This window comes from Rattus rattus, chromosome 3 (assembly GCF_011064425.1).
Source record: "Rattus rattus isolate New Zealand chromosome 3, Rrattus_CSIRO_v1, whole genome shotgun sequence".
In the NCBI taxonomy this organism is placed as follows: Eukaryota; Metazoa; Chordata; class Mammalia; order Rodentia; family Muridae; genus Rattus; species Rattus rattus.
The window spans coordinates 51,734,159-51,746,726 of record NC_046156.1 but is presented as its reverse complement, the minus strand read 5'-3'; positions in this window follow the sequence as shown (position 1 = coordinate 51,746,726).

Sequence of the window (12,568 nt, the reverse complement as noted above, 5' to 3'; positions counted from 1 at the left end):
ACCTCCAAAAAAAGTTCATCATCTCCGGCAATTAGGGACATGCATATTAAAACAACTTTGACGTCCTTGCCAGGGCATCAGCCTTCTTCCACTACCCCTTTGTCTCAGCTGTCAATTCCCACAAGCACTACATGGGAACATGCAGGTCACTCCAGGCAAGGAATCAGATAGGTAGTCTTCATTCTCCCTCCTCCCCCTCCAATTCCATCCCCCAGTCATACCTCCAGCTTTGTAGCAGTATACAAACTGTGTCACTTCTTCCTCTTTGCCCTAATCCCACAAGTCCACACAGATCCTAGTGGCACACCCAGATGTCCTCCCTCCTGTCAACTTTCTCAGCTACCCCTGTTTAGCCCATTCCCATTCCCTGGTATCAGTTTCCAATACACAGAAACATTATACCAGACCCCCAGTGACCACACCTGGTAGGATCTCAGAAGCATGCCCTACCAGGCAATCCATACTCACCATAGAATCAGAGAGGGCAAAAGAATCCAAGACCAAGAAATAAGAGCCCACAAGATGAGATAGCAATATCCAGAATTACAATCATCTAACCCAGATACCTAGACACAGGCTTAAAAACACAATAACACTAGTGCAATGTGTCTTCACTATAATCCAATAATCTCACTACAGTAGGCTCTGAGAAATGCAGTATAGCTAAAGCACAAAATAAGGGCTTTAAAATAGCCTTAATGAATATGTTGGAGGTTCTTAAAGAAGATGTGAATAAATGAAATATATGAAAACACAGTTGATTGAATGAAGAAAACAGTTCAAAGCATAAAAGTGGAAATTGATTCAATTAAGAAAAAATAAAAAAGCAAGATGGGGGAAATCTGGAAATGAAAAGTTCAGGAACTCAAATAGGACCCTCAGTGGCAAGCCTCACTAAAAGAATACAAGAAGGGGTTGGGGATTTAGCTCAGTGGTAGAGCGCTGCCTAGCGCAAGGCCCTGGGTTGGGTCCCCAGCTCTGAACAAAAAAAAAAAAAAAAAAAAAAAAAGAATACAAGAGATGGAAGAAAGAGTATCAGGTATTGAAGACAAGATAGAACAAATGGGTACCTTGGTCAAAGAATGGGTTAAATCTAAAAAATCCAGGCACAAAATATTCGGGAAATCTGAGATCATGAAAAGAGCAAATATATGAAAAATGGGAATAAAAAGGAGAATAAATCCAGGTCAAAGGCACAGAAAATGTTTTCAAAATCATAAAAAAAATCCTAATCTGAAGAAGTTCTCTATCAGAGTAAAAGAACCATACAGAACTACAAATAGACTGGACAAGGAAAAGAAATTCTCCAAAGCACATATATGTATAGTGGACAAAAATGTTAAAAACTTCAAGGAAAGAAGACCAAACAACATATAAAGGCAGACCCATGGAATAAAAACTCACTTTTCAATGTAGATGTGAAAAGATAGGTGGGACTGGATAGATGTTGTATAAACTCTAAGAGACCATAGTTGCCAGTCCAGTCTTCTATAGCCAGAAAAACTTTAACTCAAAAATGGAGAAAAATACATTTCATAATAAAACCATATTCTAGCATTATCCACCTACAAATTAAACCCCATGAAAGGCACTAGAAGGAAAAATGCAGCCAGAAGAAGTTAACCCCACCCAAGAATATAGAGGGATAAAAATACCAGAGCATTTGTCTGATGCCTATCTAGTTCCTGCTCATGGATTAGTATTCATGGTACTAGATGATAATATAGATAACTATCAAAGGAGAGAGGTAAATATCACCATGTAATGGCTATTCCTGGTTGTCGACTTGTCTGTATCTGGAATGAACTACAATCCAGAATTGGAAGGTCACCTGTGATTCAGATCTAGAGACTGGGGGATACAAGTTTCTGACTTGGATCTTGGCATAGAAATCTTGAGGAAGAGTGGCTATGAATCCCAGGAGAATAAGGCAAGGAGATCTCTGGGACAAAGCAAGTCCCAGATCCAGGCATGGTGGTACATATCTTTAATCTGGGCCAAATATGCTGGACATTGGAAGGAAAATTCACTCATCTTTGCCTGCTTGCCTTGAGGAACTGGGCAACTACTGGATCCTTGGACTTCCATTCACAGCTGACCATTGCTGGAGAGTTGGACTATAGATTGTAAGTCATCATAACAAATTTCCTTACTATATATAGACTACCCATAAGTTCTGTGACTCTAGAGAACCCTGACCAATACAGAAGTTGATACTGGGAAATGGTTTCAGAGGAGCAGAAATATAAGGATGAATCTTTTAATAATCTGGAGTTGGTTTTAATAAAGGACCAGCACCTTCAACTACTGAAACCTCTCCAAATACTCTCTCCTGGGAGCTCAGAGAATATTGAAGGCCTGTGGTGGAAACTATATTTAAAACTTAAAGAAACTAATGCTTTCAATTATCTTAATCCCATCAATTATAACTGGCAATAAATCAGGTGATCCAGTGTACAAAACTTTCTACAAGTTGGGGGAAAAATCAGAAAATGATTTTGTTGGCTTGTTGCTCTTAGTATCTCTGGAAAAATTGATGAAGGAAAAGAATGATAAAGTTGAATGGCTCCAGATGCAGATAAACAGTCTAAAGGTTTCTAAATGTTCCCTTGAAGAGAATTTTCTCTTTGGCAGCCATAGTGCTTGAGTTCCAAAAAGTAAAACTGAAGCCCTCATTATAAGTTTGTCTGAATTACAGCAAAAATTCACATCTCAACCTCAGAGTGTGTTAGTAGTTAAAGTAAGGGCATTAATTAACAAAGAATGGGAGCCTATAGCTTGGGATTGGGATGTGTGTGGTGACCTTGTTGAAGTTGACAACTTTGAATTTTGTTTCTCAAGGATTTACCCCACCTGAGGAAGTAGTACCCTCAGCCCCACCCTGTTTCACTCTGAGAAAATTAATCCCTCAGAGTGTGATAAACTCTTCAGTGACCTTCTCTGAAGAAAATGATGGACAAGACAATACTGATGTTCCTCAAGGCCCACCAATAGTTTCTTCTAGACCTATAACCAAACTCAAGATAAAATAGGCCCCAGGAGGGGAGGTAGAAAGTGTAGTCCTTGTTGTCTCAAAGAACCAGCTTTTGGTTTTGCTACTTCTTTGTATTGTTCTCTTTGTTTCTATTTAGTTGATTTCAACCCTGAGTTTGACTCTTTCTTGCCTCTACTCCTCTTGGGTGTGTTTCCTTCTTTTTGTTCTAGACCTCTCAGGTGTACTATTAAGTTGCTAGTGTAAGATCCTTCCAATTTCTTTACCAGTACACTTGGTGCTATGAATTTTCCTCTTAGCACAGATTTTGTTGTATCCCATAAGTTTGGGTATGATCTGTCACCATTTTCATTAAATTCCAGGAAGTCTTTAATTTCTTTCTATATTTATTATCATTGAGTAGAGAGTTGTTCAGTTTTCACATGTAAGTTTTCTGTTGGTTTTGCTGTTATTGAAAACCAGCTTTAGGCCGTGGTGGTCTGATAGGATGCATGGGATTAGATCAATCTTCTTATATATGGTTGATTTTGGAGAAAGTACCATGAGGTGATGAAAAGAAGGTGTATTCTTTTGTTTTAGGGTGAAATGTTCTCTATATATCTGTTAAATCCATTTTATTCATAACCTCTGTTAGTTTCACTATTTCTCTGTTTAGTTTCTGTTTCAATGACTAGTCCATTGGTGAGAGTGGGGTGTTGAAGTCTCCCATAATTATTGTGTGGGTTTCAATGTATGTTTTGAGCTTTAGTAGAGTTTCTTTTATGAATGTGGGTGCCCTTGCATTTGGGACATAGATTTTCAGAATTGAGACTTTCTCTTGGTTGGATTTTCCCTTTGATGAATATGAAGTATCCTTCCTCATCACACTTGAAAATTTTGATTGAAAGTCTATCTTATTGGACATTAGGATCATCAGGAACTCCAACTTGTTTCTTGGGGTCATTTGTTTAGAAGACCTCTTTTAACCCTTTTACTCTGAGATGATGTCTGTCTTTGTTATTGAGGTGTGTTTCTTGTATGCAGCAAAATGCTGGATCATATTTGCATATCCAATCTGTTAGCTTATGGCTTTTTATAGGTGATTTGAATCCATTAATATTGAGAGAATCAGCAAGGTAGATAAACCCCTAGCCAAACTAACTAAAGGGCCCAAAGGCAGTATCCAAATTAACAAAATCAGAAATGAAAAGGCAAACAGAACAACAAAAAAAGAAGAAATTCAAAACTTCATCAGATCCTACTACAAAAGCCTATACTCAACAAAATTGAAAAATCTAGATGAAATGGATGATTTTCTAGACAGATACCACATACCAAAGTTAAATCAAGAGCAGGTAAACTTTCTAAACAGGCCCATCTCCCATAAGGAAATAGAAGTCATTAAAAACCTCCCAATCAGAAAAAGCCCAGAGCTAGATGGACTTAGTTCAGAATTCTACCAGACCTTCAAGTAAGATCTGATACCAATATTCCTCAAATTATTCCATTAAAGAGAAACAGAAAGAATGCTACCTAATCCATTCTATGAAACCACAAGTACCCTAATACCTAAACCATACAAGGACCCTACCAAAACTTAGAACTCCAGACCAATCTCACTGATGAATATGGATGAAAAATACTCAATAAAATTATTGCAAATTGAATCCAAGAACACAACAAAACCATCATTCACCAAAATCAAGTAAGCTTCATCCCAGGGATACAAGGTTGGTTCAATATATGAAAATCCATTAGCATAATCCACCATATGAGCAAACTCAAAGGAAAAAATTCGCATGATCATCTGAGATGCAGAAAAAGGATTTGACAAAATTCAACACCTCTTCATGTTAAAAGTATTGGAGAAATCAGGAATTCAAATCTTGGGGTCAATCTAACCAAACAAGTAAATGACCTGTATAATAAGAACTTCAAGACTCTCAGGAAAGAAATCAAGGAAGATCTTAGAAAATAGAGAGATCTATGCTCATGGATTGACAGAATTAACATAGTAAAAATGGCCATTCTACCAAAGGCACTCTCATATTTAATGCAATTCCCATCAAAATCCCAACACAATTCTTCCAAGACATGGAAAGTGCAGTTCTCAAATTCATCTGAAAAAAAAAAAAACAGAAGAATAAAAAACCATAATTCTTAAAAATAAAAGAACAGCAGGAGGAATTACCATCCCTGACCTCAAGCTCTACTACAGAGCAATAGTGATGAAAACTGCATGGTATTGGTACAGAGACAGACAGGTTGATCAATGGAAGACATAGAAATAAAATCACACACTTATACACACTTGATCTTTGACAAAGAAGTCAAAAATATACAATGGAAAAAAGAAAGCAGCTTCAATAAATGATGCTGAACTAATTGGATGTCTGTATGTAAAAAAATGAAAATAAACCCATATTTGTCACCATGCACCAGTATCAAGTCCAAGTGAACCAAGGGCCTCAACATAAAACAAGATACACTGAATCTAATAGAAGAGAAAGTGGGAAAGAGACTTGAACTCATTGGCACAGGCAGAGATTTCTAAAACAGAACTCCAGTGTCTCAGGCTCTAAGATCAAGGATCAATTAATGAGACCTCATGAAACTGGAAAACTTCTGTAAGGCAAAGGGCATAGTCAATAAGACAAATCAGCAACCTACAGAGTGGAAAAAAATCTTCACTAACCCCATATCTAAAGGTAAGGGGCTAATATCTAAAATATATAAAGAACTCAAGAAGCTAACCACCAAAAAAAAAAAAAAAAAAAAAAAAAAAACAAAAAAAAAAAAAAAACAAAAAACAAGCAACCCAAAACAAAACATGGGGTATAGAACTAAAACAAGAATTCACAACAGAGGAATCTTGAATGGCTGAGAACCACATAAGAAATGTTCAGAGTCCTTAGTGATCAGAGAAATGCAAATCAAAATGATCCTGAGATTCTACCTAACACCAGTCAGAATGGCTAAGGTAAAAACTTCAGGTGACAACACATGTAGGTGAGGATGTGGAGAAAGAATTACACTACTCCATTGCTGGTGGGACTGCAACTGGTACAACCACTCTGGAAATTAATTTGGAGGTTCCTCAGAAAATTGGAAATAGACCTACCTACAGACCCAGAAATACCACTCTTGGGAATATACCCAAAAGTTTCCACAGGGACATGCGTTCCACTATGTTCAGAGCAGCCATATTTGTGATAGCCAGAAGCTGGAAATAACCCAGATGTCCCATAACAGAAGAATGGATACAAAAAATGTGGTTCATTTACACAATGGAATACTAGTCAGCTATTAAGAATGAGGACATAATGAGTTTTGCAGGCAAAAGGATGGAACTAGAAAATATTATCCTGAGTGAAGTAACTCAGCCCTAAAAGGACATGCACAGTTTGTTCTCACTAATAAGTGGATATTAGCCACAAAAAGTACAGAAAACCCAAGATACAGTCCATCGAACTCAAAAAGTTTAAGAAGCTGAAGGGCCCAAGTGAGGATGCCTTAGTCCCACTTGGGAGGGAGAAGAAAGCAACCACAAGGGAGGAGGGAGGGTGGGAGGGAGGGAGGGAGGGAGGGAGGGGAGGACAGGGAAGAGGCAGTGGGTGGGGGTGGAGGGAGAGGGGAACATAATCTGGTATTGGTTGGGAGCAAAGAACTGAAGCCCTGAGGGCCAGCAGAAAGAATGGAAACAAGTGAACTCGGGAGGAAGGAAGTTAGGAAGACCCTCCAGAGTATACCACAGACCTGGGAAGTGAGAGACTCTCAGGTCTCAAAGAGGGGGATGAAATTCCCTACAGTGGAGAGAGGGAATTTGTTGAGCCCACCTCCAGCAGAAAGACAGGGTATCAAATGAGGGATGGAGTTGCTCTCTCAGAGTCAAAACTCTGACCCATAATTCTTCCTATCTGAAAGAAATGAAGGGATGGAAATGGAGAAGAGCCTGAGGCAGGCCCAAAGTGGGATCCAGCTCAATTGGGGCAGGATGGGGAGGCGGGGGGAGACCTGATACCATTACTGAGGCTATGGGGAGCTCACAAAAAGGGACCTATTATGACTGCCCCACAAAAGATCCAACAAGGAGCTGAAAGAATCAGAAGCAGATATGTGCACCCAACCAATGAACAGAAGCTATTGACCCCTCTGATTGAATTAGGGAAAAGCTGGAGGAAGCTGAAGAGAGGGGCAATCATATAGGAGGACCAGTAGTCTCAATTAACCTGAACCCCAGTGATCTCTGAGACACTGGATCTCCAATCAGGCAGCATACACCAGCTGAAATGAGGCTCTCAACACATATACAGCAGATGACTCCCAGGTCTGGGTTCAATCAGAGAAGATGCACCTAACCCTCAAGAGACCGGAGGTCCCAGCAAGTTTAAAGGTCTGGTGGGGTGGGGACATTCTCGTGGAGATGGGTGGATACAGAGGTGGGCAGAAAGGAGGAGGTATGGAATGTGGAAAATTCAGAAGGTAGACAGAGAGGGGAATAAAATCTGGAGTGTAAAAATAATAAATAAATAAATAAATAAATAAATAAATAAATAAATAAATAAATAAATAAATAAATAAATGGGGGGAGGGAGGTTGGGGGGATCTGAATTGACACTGATCCCAGGAGATTCCAAGAAACATTGTGGCCCTCCAGGTAAAGTAGGGGCTTATGGAAGACAGGTGATTAATGGAGTTTTGACTGGTCTGACTCACAGTAGATCCAGTAGGTCCAGCAGGTCCAGGAACACATGCTGTGGCCATTTCCCAAGTTCCAGAATGTATAATTGGGATAGATATACTTAGAAATTGGCAGAATTCTCCCATTGGTTCCCTGACCTGTAGAGTGAGGGATATTATGGTTGGAAAGGCTAAACAGAAGCCTTTAGAGTTGTCTATGCCAAAGAAAATAGTGAATCTAAAACAGTATTGTATTCCTGGAAGAATTACAGAAATTACAGCTAACATCAAGAACTTGAAGGATGGGCATATACCCTAAAGATGCTCCAACATATAACAAGGACACATACTCCAATATGTTCATAGCAGCCTTATTCATAATAGCCGGAAGCTGGAAAGAACCCAGATGTCCTTCAACAGATGAATGGATAGAGAAAACGTAGTATATTTACACAACAGAATATTACATAGCTATTGGGCTGGGGATTTAGCTCAGCGGTAGAGCGCTTACCTAGGAAGCACAAGGCCCTGGGTTCGGTCCCCAGCTCCGAAAAAAAAGAACCAAAAAAAAATATTACATAGCTATTAAAAACAATGACTTCATGAAATTCATAGGCAAATGGATGGACCTGGAAAATATCATCCTGAGTGATATAGCCCAATCTCTCTCTCTCTCTCTCTCTCTCTCTCTCTCTCTCTCTCTCTCTCTCTCTCTCTCTCTGTCTCTCTCTCTCTCTCTGTCTCTCTCTCTCTCTCTCTCTCTCTCTCTCTCTCACACACACACACACACACACAGACACACTCACACACAAACACACATAATATGCACTCACTGATAAATGGATATTAACCCAAAAGCTCGAATTACCCAAGATACAATCCACAGACCACATGAAGCTGAAGGTGAAGGACGACTAAAGTGCAGACCTTCAGTCCTTCTTGGAAGGGGGAACAAAAATATTCATAGGAGGAGATACTGAGACAAAGTTTGAAGCAGAGACTGAAGGAATGGCCAGCCAGCACTTGCCCCAGGGAGGATCCAGCCCATACACATACAGACACCAAACTCAGACAATATTGCTGATGCCAAGAAATGCACACTAACCAGAACCTAACTAGATGTCTCCTAAGAGGCTTTCCCAGAGTCTGACAAATACAGAGGTGAATGCTCGTGGCCAACCATTGAACTGATAATGGAGTCCCCCTTGGAGGAGTAAGAGAAAGGATTGAAGGAGCTGAAGGAATTTGAAACCCCATAAGAACAACAATATCCACCAACCAAAGCTCTCAGGGACTAAACCACCATCCAAAGAGTATACCATGGACAGACCCATGGCTCCAGTTGCATATGTATCAGAGGATGGCCTTGTTGGGCACCAATGGGAGAAGCTCTTGGTTTTGCCAAGACTGGAACCTCCAGTGTAGGAGAATGTCAGGGCAAGAAAGCAGGAAGGGGGTGGGTGGATGTGTGGGGAAACACCCTCATAGAAGACGGGGGGATAGGAGATGGGATAGGGGATTTATGGCCAGGAAACTGGGAAAGGGGATAACATCCGAAATGTAAATTTTAAAAATACAATAATTTAAAAAAAAAAGTCTTAAAGGTTGCAGGCGTGGTTGTTTCCCACCACATCTTCCTTTAACTCTCCTATCTGACCAATGCTAAAGATAGAGGGAACATGGAGAATGACATTCAACTATACAAAACTAAATCAGGTAGTAACTCCAATTGCAGCTACTGTACTTGATTGTAGTTTCATTACTTGAGCAAATTAACACATCTCCTGGTACCTGGTATGCAGCTATTGATCTAAGAAATGCCTTCTTCTCCATACCTGTCCATAAGGACCACCAGAAGCAATTTGCTTTCCATTGGCAAAGCCAGCAGTATGCCTTTACAGTTTTGCCTCAAGTATATATTAATTCTCCTGCCCTGTGCCATAATTTAGTTAGAATGGATCTAGATCGTCTGTCTCTTCCACAAAATATCACAGTGGTGCACTGCATTGATGACATTATGCTGATTGAACCAAGTGATCAGGAAGTAGCAACCACTTTGGTAACACATATGCATATCAGAGGATGGGAAATAAATACAACCAAAATTCAAGGACCATCTACGTCAGTGAAATTCTTAGGAGTCCAGTGGTGTGGGTCATGTAGAGATGAAAGGTGAAAGATAAGTTACTGCGCCTGGCCCCTCCCTCCACCAAGAAGGAAGAATAACGTTTAGTGGATCTATTTTGATTCTCTAGACAGCACGTTTCTCACTTGGGTGTGTTACTCAGGCCCATTTACCAAGTGACTGGGACTGGAACAAGAGAAGGCTCTTCAACAGCTCCAGGCTGCTGTGCAGGCTGCTCTACTGTTTGGACCATATGATCTGATGATTCTTGAGGTGTCAGTGGCAGACAGAGATGCTGTTGTGAGCCTCGGGCAGGCCCCTGTAGATGAATCACAGAAGAGAACCTTGGAACTTTGGAGAGGAGCTCTTCCATCATCTGCAGACATGTATTCTCCCTTTGAAAATAAGCTCTTGGCCTGCTATTCAACCTTAGTGGAAACCGAACATTTGGCAATAAGATACCAAGTTCCCATGTGTCCTGAACTGCCCATCATGAGCTGGGTGTTATCAGACCCTCCAAGTCATGAAGTAGGACATGCACAGCAGCAGTCCATTATCAAGTGAAAGTGGTACATATGTGATAGGGCCCAAGCAGGTCCTGAGGGCACAAGCAAGTTACATGAAGAAGTTGCTCAAATGCCTATGGTCTCTGCTCCTTTTACAATGCCATCTGCTGCCAAGTATGTGCCTATAGCCTTATGGGGTGTTCCCTATAATTGGGTGACTGAAGAAGAGAAGACTAGGATCTGGTTTACTGACAAGTCTCTGCCTGTTATGCAGGCACCACCCAGAAGTGGACAGCTGAACATGTTCTGGAATGGTTGAATATAACCAATGTCACTCTATTGGAGAAAACTGACTCTTTCTCAGCATGTTTAAGTGACAATTCAGTTGTTAACCTTTAGCCTAATGGCTAGGTTTTCATTCACTCAAACACTTTTTTAAAAAAATTAATATTTAATCAAATTTAATTAAATAAAATAAGATAAGACAAATACTATCACATCTAAACTAGGTAAGATTAGCCAACCGAAGTAAGAGTCTAAGAAAAGATACAAGAATTGGAAACCCACTCATTTGCACTCTAAGGAATACCATAAAAATACTAAAGCTATAATACGTACATAGAGGACTGGTGCTCACCTGTGCAGGCCAAGTGCATGCTGCTTCAGTCTCTGTGAGTTCATATGTTGATTTAGAAGGTCTTGCTTCCTTGGTGTTCTCCATCCCTCCTGGCTCCTACAGTTTCTGCTCCCTCTTTTGAGGGTTCCCTGAAAGGGAAGGATTTGAAAAAGACATCCCATTTAAAGCTGAGTATTCCAAGGTCTCTTGCTCTATGTGTAATGTCTGTGGGTCTTTTTATTTGTTCCCATTTCTTACAGAAGGATGCTTCTTTGATGATGGCTAAACACAGCACTGATCCATATCAGAACATTGTTAGTAGTCATTTCATCACTACTTTTTCTGTTTCCTTTTTTTCTTGACAAGTATTATTTGGATGTATCCGAAGTCCCTCCCTGAGCTATCTAGTCTCATGTTCTTGGTCATCCAAGCTGTTTTGGGCATGGGTTACATCTTGTAGAATAGGCTTAAGTCAAATTAGTTATTGGTTGGTTACTCCCACAAACTTTGTGCCACCATTGCCTTATCATATCTTCCAGGAAGCACCACTGTGTGTAGGGTGAAGTGTCTATGAAGGCATCAGCTTGACATCTCTATGTTCAATGAGTTGTGTAGGTATTGTCTTTAGCAATTGAGTCTTGCTCTCAGTTTGTAGAGAGCAGCCTATTATATAAGGATCAGATGTGGTTGTTTGGAGATGCTCATGGGACCCCTTTGACCAAAATCTCAAATAGATGTAACCCAATCCTGGTACTGTAAACTTCATGTAATGACAAGAGATGGTCAGTTGGCACTCTGTCTCGCCCATTATTTGTTGGATCCATTTAGATTGCCTTCATATATGGATATATTTTAGGAAGTATTAGATTTTCATACTATCTCTGTAAATGCTCATTTTTAGCCGTCTCCTCCTGTATTGCCTCCCACAACCCCATTCCCCTCTCCCACCCCACTTGGTCCTCCATCCTACCCCCATTCATTCATAAATATCTATTGTATTTCTCCTCTCCTAGTGATATCTGTCTGTTCCCTCTAGTATCTTACTCTATACCTACCATCTGTTGGTCTGTAGGTTGTAGTTTGGTTATAAATAATGCATACCATATTTTTCTTTCTTGGTCTGGGATTCCTCACTCAGGATGATTTTTTTTTCCTAGCTCCATCTATTTATCTGCAATTTCATATCATTTTAATGGGTTAGTAATATTTCATTGTATAAATGTACCACATTTTCTTTACCTCTATTGAGGGGCATCTTGGTTGTTTCCAATCTCTGGCTATTGTAAAAAGAATAGCAATGAACATGGTTTAAAAGGTGCCTCTTTGGTAGGATGAAGCATCCTTTGGATATATTCCTAAGAATGGTGTTATTAGATTTGGAGGTAGATTTATTCCCATCTACTTGAGAGGCTGCCACATTGATTTCCATAGTGGCTGTATAAGTTTTCTTCCACCAGCATTGTATGAGTATTCTTATACCACATCCTCAGCAACATGAGCTGTCATTTGTTTGATATTTTAGTAATTCTGGTGGGTGTAAGATGAAAATTTCAAAATATTTTTATTTGCATTTCCCTGATGAATAAAGATGTTAAGCATTTCTTTAAGTATTTCTTGGCAATTTGAGTTTCTTCTATTGAGAATTCTCTGATGAAATCTATACCGCATTT